The sequence below is a fragment of the Amphibalanus amphitrite genome, unplaced genomic scaffold (assembly GCF_019059575.1).
Source record: "Amphibalanus amphitrite isolate SeventyFive unplaced genomic scaffold, NRLGWU_Aamphi_draft 002211F_arrow, whole genome shotgun sequence".
In the NCBI taxonomy this organism is placed as follows: Eukaryota; Metazoa; Arthropoda; class Thecostraca; order Balanomorpha; family Balanidae; genus Amphibalanus; species Amphibalanus amphitrite.
In genome coordinates, this window is record NW_024883701.1 from 1 (window position 1) to 21,887 (window position 21,887).

Sequence of the window (21,887 nt, forward strand, 5' to 3'; positions counted from 1 at the left end):
TAAAGTAACTTTAAGATATATGACAATAAAAATTGACAAAACATGAAAATACGCCTCTTTTTGATCATGGTCATAGACAAACGCTCATACTAAATGGAATAAAAATGCGGGTATCGGCAAATTGTACCTGTGACCCCTCAATGTCCCTGAGGTCATCTCAGGTCATGAAGAAAAATGACCCAATCAATATCATTATGATTATAGACGTTTTTTTTTCTCGAATTCCACTACTACGTGCCGCCCCCGACCCGAGCCACGATAACCGCTACAATAGGCGAATTAATTCACGCATTTATTTTGTTCCCAGACAATCGACATTTCAAGTACACGGTGCATCGGCGTCCTAAAATGTGACTGGAAAGGCCGCTCTATCTGGTGAAACTCAGTAAAGACGGTGCATCATCTAACTGAGGTACCTGTAAAGCTGACATCTTTATCACTATTCATTCGGTATCAGTGATGGACAGTGGGGGGCGTGTGGGAAGTTGTGGGTGACGACAGCTTTGCCTTACGTAAAGCATCATATGCTTTTAAAACTTTTCTCTTTTTATTAGTTTTGCTATAGCGTGAGGCGTGCAATCGTATATCGAAATGAAAAAAGTAACTGGAAAAATAGCAGTATCTATCGACATTCCTTACATCTGTGCTTTGGTAAGGTCCTGACAAATGCTTTATTTATTCATATTAGCCGTTTTCACGACGGCCATCTGGTACACATTTGATGCACAGGTGGTACAGATAAAGTGCAGAATTGGTCAAATCAGGTTCAGTGTGTCCTCTTAGCAGCTATCAGCTAGCACTTATATGCACTAATTTCTTATATGCCTGATTTGTCATATTTTCAGAGAGCATCATCGATTAAAACACTGTAATAAATTCATAAAATGAAGCTATTTGCTGTAAAAGAAAGTACGTGCAGATTTGATCACATCAGGTGCATTCGCCGGATAGACCGTCGTGAAAACGGCCATTAACTACTATCAAGATACATTTTTGTCGATACGTGCCTTATTCGTTACGTACATGATTAATCAGTACTTTTGCTGACGTACATGTGCAATACGTACTTTTGCGATGCATGCTTTTGTCTGCATGCAGCTAGGGGGGGGGGGGTAGAGCTAGGGGGGGGGGGGGTAGAGCGCTGCCATACGTCGTGGTGTTCGACTGTGCTGCCATCTGATGTCGCACCACTGATAACTGTCGGCGCGGCGCCGCCGTCTCCATTTGCGTGTGTACAAACGCACGGTCGAGAGCCACTAATTCGAAATTATTTCGAGTTTGGCGATCTTTTGTGCTTACAGATACTTACCATGGTGAGGATAAACTGAAACTGCGTATACTTTGAATGTAACATAATGGACCACTCTTATCACTCGCCGTGGCCACTAGCGCTCACGCTATAGCTCTGCATCGTTACTAGTACTAATAGTTATCCCTTAACTGCATAAGTATCTAAAAGTGTTGTGCTTAAGTATCGCTTCTCGGCCTTTTGGCTAAGATCAAAGTGTAGTATCTGTTCTTATCAGCTTAATATCTGATACGTCCCCTACATGGGGACCAGAATATTAAACTGATTTTTGGACTTTGGCGGGGTTTTTGGAGCTTGCTCCAGCCCTGCCGCGGGTTGGCCTGGCATTGCACTACAGCCAGGATCGGCCCACTTTTGTTATCATGCGTTGTGATATGTGGTGAAAATAAAAGGATAAAGATACTTTTAAGATATATGACAATAAAAATTGACAAAACATGAAAATACGCCTCTTTTTGATCATGGTCATAGACAAACGCTCATACTAAATGGAATAAAAATGCGGGTATCGGCAAATTGTACCTGTGACCCCTCAATGTCCCTGAGGTCATCTCAGGTCATGAAGAAAAATGACCCAATCAATATCATTATGATTATAGACGTTTTTTTTTCTCGAATTCCACTACTACGTGCCGCCCCCGACCCGAGCCACGATAACCGCTACAATAGGCGAATTAATTCACGCATTTATTTTGTTCCCAGACAATCGACATCTTTCAAGTACACGGTGCATCGGCGTCCTAAAATGTGACTGGAAAGGCCGCTCTATCTGGTGAAACTCAGTAAAGACGGTGCATCATCATCTAACTGAGGTACCTGTAAAGCTGACATCTTTATCACTATTCATTCGGTATCAGTGATGGACAGTGGGGGGCGTGTGGGAAGTTGTGGGTGACGACAGCTTTGCCTTACGTAAAGCATCATATGCTTTTAAAACTTTTCTCTTTTTATTAGTTTTGCTATAGCGTGAGGCGTGCAATCGTATATCGAAATGAAAAAAGTAACTGGAAAAATAGCAGTATCTATCGACATTCCTTACATCTGTGCTTTGGTAAGGTCCTGACAAATGCTTTATTTATTCATATTAGCCGTTTTCACGACGGCCATCTGGTACACATTTGATGCACAGGTGGTACAGATAAAGTGCAGAATTGGTCAAATCAGGTTCAGTGTGTCCTCTTAGCAGCTATCAGCTAGCACTTATATGCACTAATTTCTTATATGCCTGATTTGTCATATTTTCAGAGAGCATCATCGATTAAAACACTGTAATAAATTCATAAAATGAAGCTATTTGCTGTAAAAGAAAGTACGTGCAGATTTGATCACATCAGGTGCATTCGCCGGATAGACCGTCGTGAAAACGGCCATTAACTACTATCAAGATACATTTTTGTCGATACGTGCCTTATTCGTTACGTACATGATTAATCAGTACTTTTGCTGACGTACATGTGCAATACGTACTTTTGCGATGCATGCTTTTGTCTGCATGCAGCTAGGGGGGGGGGGGTAGAGCTAGGGGGGGGGGGGTAGAGCGCTGCCATACGTCGTGGTGTTCGACTGTGCTGCCATCTGATGTCGCACCACTGATAACTGTCGGCGCGGCGCCGCCGTCTCCATTTGCGTGTGTACAAACGCACGGTCGAGAGCCACTAATTCGAAATTATTTCGAGTTTGGCGATCTTTTGTGCTTACAGATACTTACCATGGTGAGGATAAACTGAAACTGCGTATACTTTGAATGTAACATAATGGACCACTCTTATCACTCGCCGTGGCCACTAGCGCTCACGCTATAGCTCTGCATCGTTACTAGTACTAATAGTTATCCCTTAACTGCATAAGTATCTAAAAGTGTTGTGCTTAAGTATCGCTTCTCGGCCTTTTGGCTAAGATCAAAGTGTAGTATCTGTACGGAACCTGGTCAACTCCAGGGCCGCCGCCCTTTGGGGGCGGGGGGCGGGTCTTGGCCCCGGATATTTGCACACCGGTCTGAAACCACTAGGTCGGGATATATTTGCTCTTGGTTGGCTTACCTTTTACAAACCCATGCCACCAACATGCACTTATATACACACCTCTGTTCTTATCAGCTTAATATCTGATACGTCCCCTACATGGGGACCAGAATATTAAACTGATTTTTGGACTTTGGCGGGGTTTTTGGAGCTTGCTCCAGCCCTGCCGCGGGTTGGCCTGGCATTGCACTACAGCCAGGATCGGCCCACTTTTGTTATCATGCGTTGTGATATGTGGTGAAAATAAAAGGATAAAGATACTTTTAAGATATATGACAATAAAAATTGACAAAACATGAAAATACGCCTCTTTTTGATCATGGTCATAGACAAACGCTCATACTAAATGGAATAAAAATGCGGGTATCGGCAAATTGTACCTGTGACCCCTCAATGTCCCTGAGGTCATCTCAGGTCATGAAGAAAAATGACCCAATCAATATCATTATGATTATAGACGTTTTTTTTTCTCGAATTCCACTACTACGTGCCGCCCCCGACCCGAGCCACGATAACCGCTACAATAGGCGAATTAATTCACGCATTTATTTTGTTCCCAGACAATCGACATCTTTCAAGTACACGGTGCATCGGCGTCCTAAAATGTGACTGGAAAGGCCGCTCTATCTGGTGAAACTCAGTAAAGACGGTGCATCATCATCTAACTGAGGTACCTGTAAAGCTGACATCTTTATCACTATTCATTCGGTATCAGTGATGGACAGTGGGGGGCGTGTGGGAAGTTGTGGGTGACGACAGCTTTGCCTTACGTAAAGCATCATATGCTTTTAAAACTTTTCTCTTTTTATTAGTTTTGCTATAGCGTGAGGCGTGCAATCGTATATCGAAATGAAAAAAGTAACTGGAAAAATAGCAGTATCTATCGACATTCCTTACATCTGTGCTTTGGTAAGGTCCTGACAAATGCTTTATTTATTCATATTAGCCGTTTTCACGACGGCCATCTGGTACACATTTGATGCACAGGTGGTACAGATAAAGTGCAGAATTGGTCAAATCAGGTTCAGTGTGTCCTCTTAGCAGCTATCAGCTAGCACTTATATGCACTAATTTCTTATATGCCTGATTTGTCATATTTTCAGAGAGCATCATCGATTAAAACACTGTAATAAATTCATAAAATGAAGCTATTTGCTGTAAAAGAAAGTACGTGCAGATTTGATCACATCAGGTGCATTCGCCGGATAGACCGTCGTGAAAACGGCCATTAACTACTATCAAGATACATTTTTGTCGATACGTGCCTTATTCGTTACGTACATGATTAATCAGTACTTTTGCTGACGTACATGTGCAATACGTACTTTTGCGATGCATGCTTTTGTCTGCATGCAGCTAGGGGGGGGGGTAGAGCTAGGGGGGGGGGGGGGTAGAGCGCTGCCATACGTCGTGGTGTTCGACTGTGCTGCCATCTGATGTCGCACCACTGATAACTGTCGGCGCGGCGCCGCCGTCTCCATTTGCGTGTGTACAAACGCACGGTCGAGAGCCACTAATTCGAAATTATTTCGAGTTTGGCGATCTTTTGTGCTTACAGATACTTACCATGGTGAGGATAAACTGAAACTGCGTATACTTTGAATGTAACATAATGGACCACTCTTATCACTCGCCGTGGCCACTAGCGCTCACGCTATAGCTCTGCATCGTTACTAGTACTAATAGTTATCCCTTAACTGCATAAGTATCTAAAAGTGTTGTGCTTAAGTATCGCTTCTCGGCCTTTTGGCTAAGATCAAAGTGTAGTATCTGTGGGGCATTCCCCCGGTATTTGCACATGATCGCGGCTCATTGGTCGGGATAGACATGCTTTTGGTTGGCTACCTTTCTTTTACAAAGCACGCCGCTAAAACATGCTCTATACGCTAAAAAATCTGTTCTTATCAGCTTAATATCTGATACGTCCCCTACATGGGGACCAGAATATTAAACTGATTTTTGGACTTTGGCGGGGTTTTTGGAGCTTGCTCCAGCCCTGCCGCGGGTTGGCCTGGCATTGCACTACAGCCAGGATCGGCCCACTTTTGTTATCATGCGTTGTGATATGTGGTGAAAATAAAAGGATAAAGATACTTTTAAGATATATGACAATAAAAATTGACAAAACATGAAAATACGCCTCTTTTTGATCATGGTCATAGACAAACGCTCATACTAAATGGAATAAAAATGCGGGTATCGGCAAATTGTACCTGTGACCCCTCAATGTCCCTGAGGTCATCTCAGGTCATGAAGAAAAATGACCCAATCAATATCATTATGATTATAGACGTTTTTTTTTCTCGAATTCCACTACTACGTGCCGCCCCCGACCCGAGCCACGATAACCGCTACAATAGGCGAATTAATTCACGCATTTATTTTGTTCCCAGACAATCGACATCTTTCAAGTACACGGTGCATCGGCGTCCTAAAATGTGACTGGAAAGGCCGCTCTATCTGGTGAAACTCAGTAAAGACGGTGCATCATCATCTAACTGAGGTACCTGTAAAGCTGACATCTTTATCACTATTCATTCGGTATCAGTGATGGACAGTGGGGGGCGTGTGGGAAGTTGTGGGTGACGACAGCTTTGCCTTACGTAAAGCATCATATGCTTTTAAAACTTTTCTCTTTTTATTAGTTTTGCTATAGCGTGAGGCGTGCAATCGTATATCGAAATGAAAAAAGTAACTGGAAAAATAGCAGTATCTATCGACATTCCTTACATCTGTGCTTTGGTAAGGTCCTGACAAATGCTTTATTTATTCATATTAGCCGTTTTCACGACGGCCATCTGGTACACATTTGATGCACAGGTGGTACAGATAAAGTGCAGAATTGGTCAAATCAGGTTCAGTGTGTCCTCTTAGCAGCTATCAGCTAGCACTTATATGCACTAATTTCTTATATGCCTGATTTGTCATATTTTCAGAGAGCATCATCGATTAAAACACTGTAATAAATTCATAAAATGAAGCTATTTGCTGTAAAAGAAAGTACGTGCAGATTTGATCACATCAGGTGCATTCGCCGGATAGACCGTCGTGAAAACGGCCATTAACTACTATCAAGATACATTTTTGTCGATACGTGCCTTATTCGTTACGTACATGATTAATCAGTACTTTTGCTGACGTACATGTGCAATACGTACTTTTGCGATGCATGCTTTTGTCTGCATGCAGCTAGGGGGGGGGTAGAGCTAGGGGGGGGGGGGGGGGGTAGAGCGCTGCCATACGTCGTGGTGTTCGACTGTGCTGCCATCTGATGTCGCACCACTGATAACTGTCGGCGCGGCGCCGCCGTCTCCATTTGCGTGTGTACAAACGCACGGTCGAGAGCCACTAATTCGAAATTATTTCGAGTTTGGCGATCTTTTGTGCTTACAGATACTTACCATGGTGAGGATAAACTGAAACTGCGTATACTTTGAATGTAACATAATGGACCACTCTTATCACTCGCCGTGGCCACTAGCGCTCACGCTATAGCTCTGCATCGTTACTAGTACTAATAGTTATCCCTTAACTGCATAAGTATCTAAAAGTGTTGTGCTTAAGTATCGCTTCTCGGCCTTTTGGCTAAGATCAAAGTGTAGTATCTGTGGGGCATTCCCCCGGTATTTGCACATGATCGCGGCTCATTGGTCGGGATAGACATGCTTTTGGTTGGCTACCTTTCTTTTACAAAGCACGCCGCTAAAACATGCTCTATACGCTAAAAAATCTGTTCTTATCAGCTTAATATCTGATACGTCCCCTACATGGGGACCAGAATATTAAACTGATTTTTGGACTTTGGCGGGGTTTTTGGAGCTTGCTCCAGCCCTGCCGCGGGTTGGCCTGGCATTGCACTACAGCCAGGATCGGCCCACTTTTGTTATCATGCGTTGTGATATGTGGTGAAAATAAAAGGATAAAGATACTTTTAAGATATATGACAATAAAAATTGACAAAACATGAAAATACGCCTCTTTTTGATCATGGTCATAGACAAACGCTCATACTAAATGGAATAAAAATGCGGGTATCGGCAAATTGTACCTGTGACCCCTCAATGTCCCTGAGGTCATCTCAGGTCATGAAGAAAAATGACCCAATCAATATCATTATGATTATAGACGTTTTTTTTTCTCGAATTCCACTACTACGTGCCGCCCCCGACCCGAGCCACGATAACCGCTACAATAGGCGAATTAATTCACGCATTTATTTTGTTCCCAGACAATCGACATCTTTCAAGTACACGGTGCATCGGCGTCCTAAAATGTGACTGGAAAGGCCGCTCTATCTGGTGAAACTCAGTAAAGACGGTGCATCATCATCTAACTGAGGTACCTGTAAAGCTGACATCTTTATCACTATTCATTCGGTATCAGTGATGGACAGTGGGGGGCGTGTGGGAAGTTGTGGGTGACGACAGCTTTGCCTTACGTAAAGCATCATATGCTTTTAAAACTTTTCTCTTTTTATTAGTTTTGCTATAGCGTGAGGCGTGCAATCGTATATCGAAATGAAAAAAGTAACTGGAAAAATAGCAGTATCTATCGACATTCCTTACATCTGTGCTTTGGTAAGGTCCTGACAAATGCTTTATTTATTCATATTAGCCGTTTTCACGACGGCCATCTGGTACACATTTGATGCACAGGTGGTACAGATAAAGTGCAGAATTGGTCAAATCAGGTTCAGTGTGTCCTCTTAGCAGCTATCAGCTAGCACTTATATGCACTAATTTCTTATATGCCTGATTTGTCATATTTTCAGAGAGCATCATCGATTAAAACACTGTAATAAATTCATAAAATGAAGCTATTTGCTGTAAAAGAAAGTACGTGCAGATTTGATCACATCAGGTGCATTCGCCGGATAGACCGTCGTGAAAACGGCCATTAACTACTATCAAGATACATTTTTGTCGATACGTGCCTTATTCGTTACGTACATGATTAATCAGTACTTTTGCTGACGTACATGTGCAATACGTACTTTTGCGATGCATGCTTTTGTCTGCATGCAGCTAGGGGGGGGGGTAGAGCTAGGGGGGGGGGTAGAGCGCTGCCATACGTCGTGGTGTTCGACTGTGCTGCCATCTGATGTCGCACCACTGATAACTGTCGGCGCGGCGCCGCCGTCTCCATTTGCGTGTGTACAAACGCACGGTCGAGAGCCACTAATTCGAAATTATTTCGAGTTTGGCGATCTTTTGTGCTTACAGATACTTACCATGGTGAGGATAAACTGAAACTGCGTATACTTTGAATGTAACATAATGGGGGCCGTCTCCGGCGGGCGGCCAACACCGCCCCCGGCCCTGACGGGCTGCGCTACGCCGCCTGGCGCGCCCTCGACCCCGGCGCGCTGCTGCTAACCCGGGCGTTCGAGTTGTGCCGGCTGGCGCGCCGCGTCCCGCCCACCTGGCTGGTGTCAGAGACGGTCCTGCTCCACAAGGGGGGTGACCCGACCCGGCCCGACAGCTGGCGGCCCATCGCCCTCGGCGCCACGGTCGCCAAGCTGTACGCCGGTGTGTGGGCCGACCGTCTGTCCGGGTGGGTGGAGGCCGCTGACCTCCTCTCCACAGGCCAGAAAGGGTTCCGGCCATTCGACGGCGTGCTGGAGCACAACTTTGTGCTCCAAAGCGCCATCAACAGCGCCCGGGAGGACGGGACGGAGGCCCACGTGGCCTTTATCGACCTGGCCAACGCATTCGGCTCGGTCCCCCACAGCCTCCTTTGGCAGGTCTTGCAGCGGGTCGGTGTGCCGGAGGAGGTCGTGGCGGTGGTCCAGGGCCTGTACGAGGGCAGCGCCACCCGGTACCGGGCCGGGGACGGCCTGACCGCGCCGGTGGCGTGCCAGCGCGGCGTGCGGCAGGGGTGCCCCCTCAGCGGCCTCCTCTTCTCCCTCGCCCTGGAGCCGCTGCTGCGGGCCCTCGCCGCCGCCCAGGTGCACTGCCTCGCCTACGCCGACGACCTCGCTCTGATTTTCAGCCGGCGCAGCGAGGTGCAGGACGGCCTGTCACTGCTGGAGCGCGTGTGCGCCTGGGCCGGGCTGACCCCCAACCCGGGGAAGTCGGCCCTGCTCTCCGTCGGCGCCCCCTCCCCGCCCGCCACCCTGTGCGGCGCCCCCCTGCCCCTCATTGACAGGGACGGGGCATACAGGTACCTCGGCCGACCCGTCGGGCACACCCGGCTGACCCAGCCGCCCCTGCAGGTGGTGGCCGAGGCGCGCCGGGACGCCGCCCGCCTGCTGGGGTCGCCCCTGGCCCCGTGGCAGAAGCTGGACGCGGTGAGGGCGTTCATCGCCCCACGGCTGACCCACTGCCTGCGGCTGGGGGTGATCCCCAAGGGGGCCCTGGCCGCTTTTGACAGGTCACTCCGCTGGCGGGTCAAAGGTATCCTGCACCTGCCAATAAACTCGACCAACAGGTACCTCTACAGCCCGACCACTGCCGGTGGGGTCGGCCTGACCCATTTTTCACAGGAGGCCGACATCTTGCTGGCGGCGGCCACCCAGCGCCTCCTCCATTCCCGTGACCCGGCGGTGGCCGAGCTGGCGGCCGCCGAGCTGACCGGTGCCGCCCGGCGCCGTGTCCGCCGTGACCCGACCCCGGCCGACCTGGCGGAGTATTTGAACGGCGCTCCGATGCGGGACGACGGCGGCGGCGTGTCCTGCCGCTCGACCCGCACCCGTGTCGCCACCACCGCCCTCGCCCGCCGCGCCGCCGTCCGCTGGCGCGCCGCTGACCCCCCTATCCTGCAGGTGGGGGAGGCGGACGTGGAGCCGCGGCGCGAGTCGCGCGCGCTCCGTGAGGCGGTCCGCCAGACCGAGCTCGCCGAGCTGACCCGCATGCCGCAGCAGGGGAAGGTCTTGGCCTGTGTGGCGGACCAGCCGGTGAGCTCCCACTATATGTATAGCGGGAGCTTTACGCGTTTCGCCGACTGGCGGTTCGTCCACAGGGCCCGGCTGGGACTCGTCCCGCTTAACGCGTACTCCCGCCGGGCAGGCGCAGACCGCCGGTGCCGGCGCTGTGGGTACGCGCAGGAGACGCTGCCCCACGTGACCAATCACTGTCTGACAGCCCACGCCGAGGCCTACCAGCGGAGGCACGACGCGCTGCTGGCCCGGCTCGAGCGCGCCACGCCGGTCTTCCCCGGGGACGAGGTCCGGGTGAACCGGCGCGTCCCCGGCCTTGACTCTGCTCTCCGCCCCGATCTCGTCGTGACCCGTGGTGACCGAGTGACCCTTGTCGACGTCACGGTGTCCTTTGAGAACCGTCCTGAGGCCCTCCGCGCCGCCGCCGCTGAGAAGGAGCGGAAGTACGCGCCCCTCGTGCAGGAGCTGCGGCGGCAGGGCAAGACGGCCTCAGTCCACGCCCTGGTGCTGGGTTCCCTGGGGACCTGGGTCCGTTCTAACGAGGCCACCCTCCGACAGCTGCGCGTCAGCCGGGTGTACGCCCGGCTGATGCGTAAACTAATGGTCAGCGACACCCTCAGGTGGTCGAGGGACGTGTACGTGGAACACGTCACTGGTTCACGCCAGTATTAGACGCCCCTCCCCCTCACGAGGACCCCAGGGCCGTGTGACTGTGTTCTGGTGTTATTTGTTATGTTATGTTATGTAAATGTTTGTACATTGTGTTGTGGTCGTCTGCTGTATTGTTGTTGTCAAGTGTTTGTACGTACCCGTGCCCTGGGTGTCAGCCGAGCGTGACCAGATGACCGCTGACCCAGTGCAGGTCCGTGACCGACTCTGAGCCTGCCCGGCGTCCGATACCCGTGTGCCGACCCCCCGGTGTCCGCCGCCCGGTCCCTCCCGTGTGTGTTGACCGCTGACCGGACCAGAGGTGGCCCTGGCCGCCGTCTCCGGCCGGGCCGACCGGGTGGCCGTGGCCGCCTCACTTGGTGGCTGAGGCTGCCCCGGTGGCTGTGGCCGCCGCCGTGCAGTCACCCGCTGGTGACCTGCGGCCGCTCTCCGGTGGCTGTGGTGGCTGCCCCACCCGGTGGCTGTGGCTGCCCGTCTGGCGGACGGCCGCCCGCCGGTGGCTGGAGCCGCTCACCCGGTGGCCGTGGCTGCCCCCGGTGGCTGGAGCCGCCTCACCCAGTGGCCGTGGCTGCCCCCGGTGGCTGTGGCTGCCCCCGGTGGCCGGGCCGCCTCACCTGGTGGCTGTGGCTGCCCCGGTGGCCGTGGCTGCCCCCGGTAGCTGTGGCTGCCCCCGGTGGCTGTGGCTGCCCCCGGTGGCCATGGCCGCCCCTCGTCTGGTGGCCGCTGCCGTGGTCGCCTGCCGGTGACCTGGGGTCGCCTCCGGTGACCGCCGGGCCGCTCCTGGCGTCCGTCGGCCGCCCTGCGGCGCTCTCCGCCCGGTCACGCTGGACCGGTGACCGGGGCCCGGCGGCCGCTGCCCGTGGCCGCCGTCTGCCGCTGGTGCCACTGGTGCCGGCCCGTCGGCTGGTACCGTCTGGTGCCGGCCCCGTCGACTGCTGGTGTCTGGCGCACCGTCAAGTGGCTGGTGGCTGCCCTCTCGGTGGCCGCCGTCAAGTGGCCGGTGACCGCTCTACTGATGGCCGGTGGCCGCCCTCTCGGTGGCCGCCTTCAAGCGGCCGCTGCCCGTGGCCGGTGGCCGCCCTCCCGGTGGCCGCTGTCAAGTGGCCGGTGGCCGCTCTGCTGATGGCCGGTGGCCGCCCTCTCGGTGGTCGCCATCAAGTGGCCGCTGCCTGTGGCCGGTGGCCGCCTTCAAGTGGCCGAAGCCGGTGGCCGCCCTCTCGGTGGCCACCTCCGTGACCGCCGCCCGGCTCGTGACCGCGGCTGTCCGTGCGCCGCGCTGCGCCCCGCCGCCCGGCGCCGACCGTTCTCCCCGAGACTGTCGGTCGGTCGGGGCTGTCGGTGCACCGGGCCGCACCCCGTGCCGGCGCCCGCCGCTGCGGGCTGGAGACTGTCCCGGCCCGTCGGCCGGCGCTCGTTGGTGCCGCGGCGCCCTTCGCTCGGCGCTGGCTGGCGCCGCCTGGTGACCGCGTCGCGAACTAGTGAGTGTGGTGTGACGTGGGGTGGGGAGTGTTGGGGTGGGAGTGATGGGACGGGGCGGGACGGGAGCGTTGGGGCGAACAGTGGCCTCCGCTAGCCGTGACCGCCCGTAGACGGTCCACCGTGATCGCCCGTAGACGATCTGCCGTAGCGGCCCGTGGGCTGTCCGCCGGGGCCACCCGTGGGCCGTCTCTGTGACCGCCCTTGGGCTGTCTCCCGTGACCGCCTGGCCGGCCGGCACCCACCTGTGCCGGCCCTGGCTCCCCGTGACTGATCGTGTGACCCCACTCGCGGCCGCCCCAGTGGCCGGTGATCGCGGTCATTGAGAACTCCGTGAGCTAGCAGCTCTAACCAGTGACAGTACCCGTCAGTAGTGACGGCTACTGCAGTGCGGTAGGGTGGAGAGTGTTGGGATAGAATAGGGGAGGGGTGGGATGGGATTGTCATGCAATTATTGTGTAATGTGTATCTATATTGTAACATATGCTCGCATCTGCTGTCTGTCACCGCCTGACTCGGCGTGACCGACATGTCTGGCACTGATAGTGGCCGCTAGGGACCCCTCAGGTCCCAGTCGGACCCCTCAGGTCCCATTCGGACCCCTCAGGTCCCAGTCGGACCCCTCAGGTCCCAGTCGGACCCCTCAGGTCCCAGTCAGACCCCTCAGGTCCCAGTGGGACCCCTCAGGTCCCAGTCGGACCCCTCGGGTCCCAGTCGGATCCACCGTTCACCGCCGTACCGACCGTCTCTCTATTCCCGGTCAGCGTTATGAGGTGACGGCTCGGACCGACCCCATGTGTGTGCTTTAGTGTATGTGGGAGTGTGGGGTGGGGTGGGAAGGGACGGGTGGAGTGGGGATAATGTGTACGCCAGTACTGGTCCATATAGGCAGACCATAGGCACGCTGTTGTTTGCCCGCGCCGAGCTTGGCCCGCCGGCCCGCTATTGTATGTTCGTACCGATGTCTTTACGGAGCTCTGTAGTGGCTATTACCGCCAATCTGTCATTATGTTGTTCGAACTCAATATGTATGTACCATGTAGTGTAAGTGACGCATACCGTCTCCAGTTCATTGACTAGGAGCGCCAGGTGTATGTTTGTGTGTAGAGCCCTATTCGTGGCCTCCTGCCGTCCGTGGACCCTGCTGCCACCGACAAACGTAGTAGATATGTGTTCGTCCAGACCGGATGCCCTTTGTGGCCTACTATTGCTGATGGCCGTGTTCTGTTGGTAGCCTGCTGCCGATCGAGGCTCCCCTGTCATCCGTGGCCCCGCTGCCACCGACCCGTCATTGACGCTCAGTGACCTTACGCTGACTAACCTGTTTGGTCTGATGACGCCCAGCGTCCCTGTACGATTCGCTGATGCGTGCACCGATGTGCTGCCCGTCTCGGTCGGCCCGCACTCCGGGCTCGTCTGGCCCCCCTCTACCCCCCCCCCCTTCCCCGGCACCCTCTGTCCCCTGTGGCCCCGGGGTCGTGGCCGGCCGCTGTCGGTCGACCCTCCCCGGTACCGCACGGGGTCACGGTGCCCTCCCTGCTCCGAGGCGGTGGTGTGGGGTCGGCACCCTCCGGTGGGTCTCGGCCGGTGTGGGTCGGGAGAGGGACCCCTGAAACCCCTCCCCTGCTCTCCCCTGGCCATGGTGGCTGAGCCTGGTGGTGGCTGGTGAGCCGTGCCGTAGAATGGCTGCACCGACACAGTAGTGGCTAAGTGCCCCTAGCTGTTGGTTTAGAGGTAGCACTGGTGAGCGCTGCTCTAGTGGTGATGGTGACGGGTCGCTACGGCGACGGGCATGGCGGGCCCTCGTGGCCGCCCCGACCGAGTGTCGGTCCTGACTGGTGCCGGTGTGCACAGCAGGTGCCCTGCTTTGGTGATGGTGGCTGACGCCGTTAGTGATTCCCGGCTCCCCCCCCCTACCCCTCCCTGGACCGCCCCGCCGGCCCGCCGTGGTGCCTCCCCCACTGCCGCCTCCCTCCTCCCCTCCACGATCCTCCCGCCAGCCCTGCTCGGGGTGTGTGGCCGACTGCCATGGTGACCCTCTGGGGTCTTTTACTATTATCTACTGTCTATTGAAACATGGTGTTGTCGACGGACCGGCATGACTGTTGCCGCCGTATGTGATGTTCTGTTTTTGTACTGTCGTTCTTGTAATCACCATGTACTTTTTTTGAATAAAAAAATCTGTTCTTATCAGCTTAATATCTGATACGTCCCCTACATGGGGACCAGAATATTAAACTGATTTTTGGACTTTGGCGGGGTTTTTGGAGCTTGCTCCAGCCCTGCCGCGGGTTGGCCTGGCATTGCACTACAGCCAGGATCGGCCCACTTTTGTTATCATGCGTTGTGATATGTGGTGAAAATAAAAGGATAAAGATACTTTTAAGATATATGACAATAAAAATTGACAAAACATGAAAATACGCCTCTTTTTGATCATGGTCATAGACAAACGCTCATACTAAATGGAATAAAAATGCGGGTATCGGCAAATTGTACCTGTGACCCCTCAATGTCCCTGAGGTCATCTCAGGTCATGAAGAAAAATGACCCAATCAATATCATTATGATTATAGACGTTTTTTTTTCTCGAATTCCACTACTACGTGCCGCCCCCGACCCGAGCCACGATAACCGCTACAATAGGCGAATTAATTCACGCATTTATTTTGTTCCCAGACAATCGACATCTTTCAAGTACACGGTGCATCGGCGTCCTAAAATGTGACTGGAAAGGCCGCTCTATCTGGTGAAACTCAGTAAAGACGGTGCATCATCATCTAACTGAGGTACCTGTAAAGCTGACATCTTTATCACTATTCATTCGGTATCAGTGATGGACAGTGGGGGGCGTGTGGGAAGTTGTGGGTGACGACAGCTTTGCCTTACGTAAAGCATCATATGCTTTTAAAACTTTTCTCTTTTTATTAGTTTTGCTATAGCGTGAGGCGTGCAATCGTATATCGAAATGAAAAAAGTAACTGGAAAAATAGCAGTATCTATCGACATTCCTTACATCTGTGCTTTGGTAAGGTCCTGACAAATGCTTTATTTATTCATATTAGCCGTTTTCACGACGGCCATCTGGTACACATTTGATGCACAGGTGGTACAGATAAAGTGCAGAATTGGTCAAATCAGGTTCAGTGTGTCCTCTTAGCAGCTATCAGCTAGCACTTATATGCACTAATTTCTTATATGCCTGATTTGTCATATTTTCAGAGAGCATCATCGATTAAAACACTGTAATAAATTCATAAAATGAAGCTATTTGCTGTAAAAGAAAGTACGTGCAGATTTGATCACATCAGGTGCATTCGCCGGATAGACCGTCGTGAAAACGGCCATTAACTACTATCAAGATACATTTTTGTCGATACGTGCCTTATTCGTTACGTACATGATTAATCAGTACTTTTGCTGACGTACATGTGCAATACGTACTTTTGCGATGCATGCTTTTGTCTGCATGCAGCTAGGGGGGGGGGGTAGAGCTAGGGGGGGGGGGGGGGTAGAGCGCTGCCATACGTCGTGGTGTTCGACTGTGCTGCCATCTGATGTCGCACCACTGATAACTGTCGGCGCGGCGCCGCCGTCTCCATTTGCGTGTGTACAAACGCACGGTCGAGAGCCACTAATTCGAAATTATTTCGAGTTTGGCGATCTTTTGTGCTTACAGATACTTACCATGGTGAGGATAAACTGAAACTGCGTATACTTTGAATGTAACATAATGGACCACTCTTATCACTCGCCGTGGCCACTAGCGCTCACGCTATAGCTCTGCATCGTTACTAGTACTAATAGTTATCCCTTAACTGCATAAGTATCTAAAAGTGTTGTGCTTAAGTATCGCTTCTCGGCCTTTTGGCTAAGATCAAAGTGTAGTATCTGTGGGGCATCCCCCCGGTATTTGCACATGATCGCGGCTCATTGGTCGGGATAGACATGCTTTTGGTTGGCTACCTTTCTTTTACAAAGCACGCCGCTAAAACATGCTCTATACGCTAAAAAATCTGTTCTTATCAGCTTAATATCTGATACGTCCCCTACATGGGGACCAGAATATTAAACTGATTTTTGGACTTTGGCGGGGTTTTTGGAGCTTGCTCCAGCCCTGCCGCGGGTTGGCCTGGCATTGCACTACAGCCAGGATCGGCCCACTTTTGTTATCATGCGTTGTGATATGTGGTGAAAATAAAAGGATAAAGATACTTTTAAGATATATGACAATAAAAATTGACAAAACATGAAAATACGCCTCTTTTTGATCATGGTCATAGACAAACGCTCATACTAAATGGAATAAAAATGCGGGTATCGGCAAATTGTACCTGTGACCCCTCAATGTCCCTGAGGTCATCTCAGGTCATGAAGAAAAATGACCCAATCAATATCATTATGATTATAGACGTTTTTTTTTCTCGAATTCCACTACTACGTGCCGCCCCCGACCCGAGCCACGATAACCGCTACAATAGGCGAATTAATTCACGCATTTATTTTGTTCCCAGACAATCGACATCTTTCAAGTACACGGTGCATCGGCGTCCTAAAATGTGACTGGAAAGGCCGCTCTATCTGGTGAAACTCAGTAAAGACGGTGCATCATCATCTAACTGAGGTACCTGTAAAGCTGACATCTTTATCACTATTCATTCGGTATCAGTGATGGACAGTGGGGGGCGTGTGGGAAGTTGTGGGTGACGACAGCTTTGCCTTACGTAAAGCATCATATGCTTTTAAAACTTTTCTCTTTTTATTAGTTTTGCTATAGCGTGAGGCGTGCAATCGTATATCGAAATGAAAAAAGTAACTGGAAAAATAGCAGTATCTATCGACATTCCTTACATCTGTGCTTTGGTAAGGTCCTGACAAATGCTTTATTTATTCATATTAGCCGTTTTCACGACGGCCATCTGGTACACATTTGATGCACAGGTGGTACAGATAAAGTGCAGAATTGGTCAAATCAGGTTCAGTGTGTCCTCTTAGCAGCTATCAGCTAGCACTTATATGCACTAATTTCTTATATGCCTGATTTGTCATATTTTCAGAGAGCATCATCGATTAAAACACTGTAATAAATTCATAAAATGAAGCTATTTGCTGTAAAAGAAAGTACGTGCAGATTTGATCACATCAGGTGCATTCGCCGGATAGACCGTCGTGAAAACGGCCATTAACTACTATCAAGATACATTTTTGTCGATACGTGCCTTATTCGTTACGTACATGATTAATCAGTACTTTTGCTGACGTACATGTGCAATACGTACTTTTGCGATGCATGCTTTTGTCTGCATGCAGCTAGGGGGGGGGTAGAGCTAGGGGGGGGGGGGGTAGAGCGCTGCCATACGTCGTGGTGTTCGACTGTGCTGCCATCTGATGTCGCACCACTGATAACTGTCGGCGCGGCGCCGCCGTCTCCATTTGCGTGTGTACAAACGCACGGTCGAGAGCCACTAATTCGAAATTATTTCGAGTTTGGCGATCTTTTGTGCTTACAGATACTTACCATGGTGAGGATAAACTGAAACTGCGTATACTTTGAATGTAACATAATGGACCACTCTTATCACTCGCCGTGGCCACTAGCGCTCACGCTATAGCTCTGCATCGTTACTAGTACTAATAGTTATCCCTTAACTGCATAAGTATCTAAAAGTGTTGTGCTTAAGTATCGCTTCTCGGCCTTTTGGCTAAGATCAAAGTGTAGTATCTGTTCTTATCAGCTTAATATCTGATACGTCCCCTACATGGGGACCAGAATATTAAACTGATTTTTGGACTTTGGCGGGGTTTTTGGAGCTTGCTCCAGCCCTGCCGCGGGTTGGCCTGGCATTGCACTACAGCCAGGATCGGCCCACTTTTGTTATCATGCGTTGTGATATGTGGTGAAAATAAAAGGATAAAGATACTTTTAAGATATATGACAATAAAAATTGACAAAACATGAAAATACGCCTCTTTTTGATCATGGTCATAGACAAACGCTCATACTAAATGGAATAAAAATGCGGGTATCGGCAAATTGTACCTGTGACCCCTCAATGTCCCTGAGGTCATCTCAGGTCATGAAGAAAAATGACCCAATCAATATCATTATGATTATAGACGTTTTTTTTTCTCGAATTCCACTACTACGTGCCGCCCCCGACCCGAGCCACGATAACCGCTACAATAGGCGAATTAATTCACGCATTTATTTTGTTCCCAGACAATCGACATCTTTCAAGTACACGGTGCATCGGCGTCCTAAAATGTGACTGGAAAGGCCGCTCTATCTGGTGAAACTCAGTAAAGACGGTGCATCATCATCTAACTGAGGTACCTGTAAAGCTGACATCTTTATCACTATTCATTCGGTATCAGTGATGGACAGTGGGGGGCGTGTGGGAAGTTGTGGGTGACGACAGCTTTGCCTTACGTAAAGCATCATATGCTTTTAAAACTTTTCTCTTTTTATTAGTTTTGCTATAGCGTGAGGCGTGCAATCGTATATCGAAATGAAAAAAGTAACTGGAAAAATAGCAGTATCTATCGACATTCCTTACATCTGTGCTTTGGTAAGGTCCTGACAAATGCTTTATTTATTCATATTAGCCGTTTTCACGACGGCCATCTGGTACACATTTGATGCACAGGTGGTACAGATAAAGTGCAGAATTGGTCAAATCAGGTTCAGTGTGTCCTCTTAGCAGCTATCAGCTAGCACTTATATGCACTAATTTCTTATATGCCTGATTTGTCATATTTTCAGAGAGCATCATCGATTAAAACACTGTAATAAATTCATAAAATGAAGCTATTTGCTGTAAAAGAAAGTACGTGCAGATTTGATCACATCAGGTGCATTCGCCGGATAGACCGTCGTGAAAACGGCCATTAACTACTATCAAGATACATTTTTGTCGATACGTGCCTTATTCGTTACGTACATGATTAATCAGTACTTTTGCTGACGTACATGTGCAATACGTACTTTTGCGATGCATGCTTTTGTCTGCATGCAGCTAGGGGGGGGGGGGGGGGTAGAGCTAGGGGGGGGGGGGGTAGAGCGCTGCCATACGTCGTGGTGTTCGACTGTGCTGCCATCTGATGTCGCACCACTGATAACTGTCGGCGCGGCGCCGCCGTCTCCATTTGCGTGTGTACAAACGCACGGTCGAGAGCCACTAATTCGAAATTATTTCGAGTTTGGCGATCTTTTGTGCTTACAGATACTTACCATGGTGAGGATAAACTGAAACTGCGTATACTTTGAATGTAACATAATGGACCACTCTTATCACTCGCCGTGGCCACTAGCGCTCACGCTATAGCTCTGCATCGTTACTAGTACTAATAGTTATCCCTTAACTGCATAAGTATCTAAAAGTGTTGTGCTTAAGTATCGCTTCTCGGCCTTTTGGCTAAGATCAAAGTGTAGTATCTGTGGGTTTGTTAACCTATTTTGAAGTCGCGCGAGGCGCTTTTCACTTTGATTTTAGCCAAAAGGTCGGGAATTGTATTCCCTGTCGGATCTGTGGTGTGCAGTGTTTCTGTGCCAGTCCGCGTGGTGTCGCCACCGTCGCCGCCTGCCGAGGAGGGGGCGCCGCTGCTGCTCTACACCAGGTGAGACCGCGCGGCGACTGCCTCCCCCCCCCCCCGGCTTCCGGGCAACGGCCTTCAGCCGTTGACCCGTTTTCAAAGGTTTCGCGCCAAAACCCAAACCGTTGGGATTTGGCGCCAAACCTTTGAATTTGAACTCCCTTCCCGCCCTTTCCCACCTAACGCCGGGCGGCCTGTTGATGAACGTTTCTTGTTTTTGCTAAATCTCTTTTGATCTCATTCGCTTCAATTCTACCCCTTTTCGGCCTGTTTAACGTCTAAATAACCCGTATTCCGTGCACCGTACCCATACCGTTTCTCCACTCCGGCCTCGCCGCGTGGTTTCCCGGTGCCCGAGCCGGCGCCCCCGACTCGCTGGCTTGTGTTGTGCTGTGTTGTGGTGTGAGTTGGTCAAAGGTATTGTATTGCCTCGCTGTGCTATTGTGTTTCATACCATGTCTGTGTCACCGCACCATGACCCCCCCGTGTCCCTTCCCCGGGCGGCGGACACCCAGCCCCAGATTGTTGATGGCCGGCTGGTGCTCCCCTTTCCCCTCCCCGGGCTGCTCCTGTGCCCCGTGGAGGGATGTGGGGGGCGCTATGCCAACTGTGATGCCTCGACTATGCGCCAGAGTCTGAGGCGCCACATCAAACGCTGCCACGTGGCTCTGACCGACGCCCAGTGGGTGTGTGGTGGGTGCAGGTGCCGGCTGCCGTACCACTTTTCGCGGCACGGCTGCTTCGCCCAGCCGGCCGCCGCCGGCCCGGTGGCCATGCCCCACCGCTGTTGGTGCGGCCGGAGCTTCACGACCCGGCGCGGCCTCACCAACCATGCCCGCCTGTGCCGCCGCTCCCCCGTCCACGTGGACACGCCGTCCCTCCCGCTGACCGCTGGGACTGACCGACCGGTGGCAGGTGACGACGACCTCTCCCTGCCCCCGCTCACCCCTCCCGAGGCCCCCGTCCGCGGCTCTGTATCTGACCCCGGCCCCGGCTCGCCCCGCTCGAGTCTGCCGAGCCCGCTGGCTGACCGGCCCGGCTCTGGTGACGTCACCCTCACGCCTGATGACGTCATCCCTGGCCCTGTGACGTCCCGGCCCGGCCCCTCTGTGCTGCCGGACGGCCCGGGTGACCGGTGTGACACCCCCGTCCCTGCTGTCACTGTGACTGTGTCGCCCGGTGTGTCCTCGGTGGACTGGTCGCCCGTGCCGTCCCCTGGCGTGATGTCGGATGTGACGTCACGCGTGTCGTCTTCTGGTGTGACGTCCACCGCATCCTCTGACTCTTCTGAGGCGTCCACCCCGCTCGGCACCCCGTGTGCCCCGACGCCCCGCGCCCGCCGGTCCCTGGCGTCCCTGCGGACCAGCCCGGCCCGGCCCGACCCTCCCGGTGACCCCGTGTCGCCCCCTGCTAACCGGGACCGTCCCAGCCCCCTCCAGCGGCTCGCCCGGCGATTCATGGCGGCGATCGGCCGTGGCGGCCGGCGGCCGGTGGCCCCAGCCCGGCGGGACCCCGCCCCGCCCCGTCCAGACTCACCACTCCTGCCCCCGTTCCCGCCCTCCCTGGAGGCTTGTCGGCGGTCGGAGAGTGGGAGTGAGCTGGACATCACCCTGGAGACCCCGCCGCGGGCCCCCTCCCCCTCTGACTGGACCCTGCTGGAGGACCTAGCCGTCTCCTCTGACTCCGAGGCGGCCGTGACGGAGGACAGCCTGCCGCTGTCGCTGCGGCTGGCCGGCACCGACTCCCCTCCCCTCCCGGTGGCCGCTGACGCTCCGTCCCCCGACAGGGCCCCGACGCCGCCGCTGGACCTGGCTCCGTCCTCCCCACTCTCCCCAGCTGACTGCCCGCCGCCCGACAGAGCCGAGACGCCGCCGCCGGACGCTGCTCCGCGCTCTGTCCCTGCTCCGGCCTCTGCCTCGTCAGCTGACGGCTTGCCGCCGTC

The 21,887-nt window shown here is 52.5% G+C and overlaps 3 non-coding genes and 9 pseudogenes across 3 annotated transcripts; all 12 read left to right on the forward strand.

Annotated features, from left to right (window-relative positions):
* Positions 1–1,473: 1,473 nt before the first annotated feature.
* Positions 1,474–1,666, forward strand: LOC122376599. Its single transcript, XR_006255672.1, has one exon. It is a non-coding gene; the product is annotated as a U2 spliceosomal RNA (small nuclear RNA).
* Positions 1,667–3,181: 1,515 nt separating this feature from the next.
* Positions 3,182–3,315, forward strand: LOC122376612 (annotated as a pseudogene).
* Positions 3,316–3,380: 65 nt separating this feature from the next.
* On the forward strand, positions 3,381–3,545 carry LOC122376607 (annotated as a pseudogene).
* Positions 3,546–5,060: 1,515 nt separating this feature from the next.
* On the forward strand, positions 5,061–5,180 carry LOC122376615 (annotated as a pseudogene).
* Positions 5,181–5,200: 20 nt separating this feature from the next.
* Positions 5,201–5,378, forward strand: LOC122376602 (annotated as a pseudogene).
* Positions 5,379–6,895: 1,517 nt separating this feature from the next.
* Positions 6,896–7,015, forward strand: LOC122376616 (annotated as a pseudogene).
* A 20-nt stretch (positions 7,016–7,035) lies between these two features.
* Positions 7,036–7,213, forward strand: LOC122376603 (annotated as a pseudogene).
* Positions 7,214–14,502: 7,289 nt separating this feature from the next.
* On the forward strand, positions 14,503–14,686 carry LOC122376620. The gene has a single exon (XR_006255674.1). It is a non-coding gene; the product is annotated as a U2 spliceosomal RNA (small nuclear RNA).
* Positions 14,687–16,203: 1,517 nt separating this feature from the next.
* On the forward strand, positions 16,204–16,323 carry LOC122376618 (annotated as a pseudogene).
* Positions 16,324–16,343: 20 nt separating this feature from the next.
* Positions 16,344–16,521, forward strand: LOC122376604 (annotated as a pseudogene).
* Positions 16,522–18,034: 1,513 nt separating this feature from the next.
* LOC122376610 lies at positions 18,035–18,227 on the forward strand. Its single transcript, XR_006255673.1, has one exon. It is a non-coding gene; the product is annotated as a U2 spliceosomal RNA (small nuclear RNA).
* Positions 18,228–19,747: 1,520 nt separating this feature from the next.
* Positions 19,748–19,917, forward strand: LOC122376609 (annotated as a pseudogene).
* Positions 19,918–21,887: the final 1,970 nt, after the last annotated feature.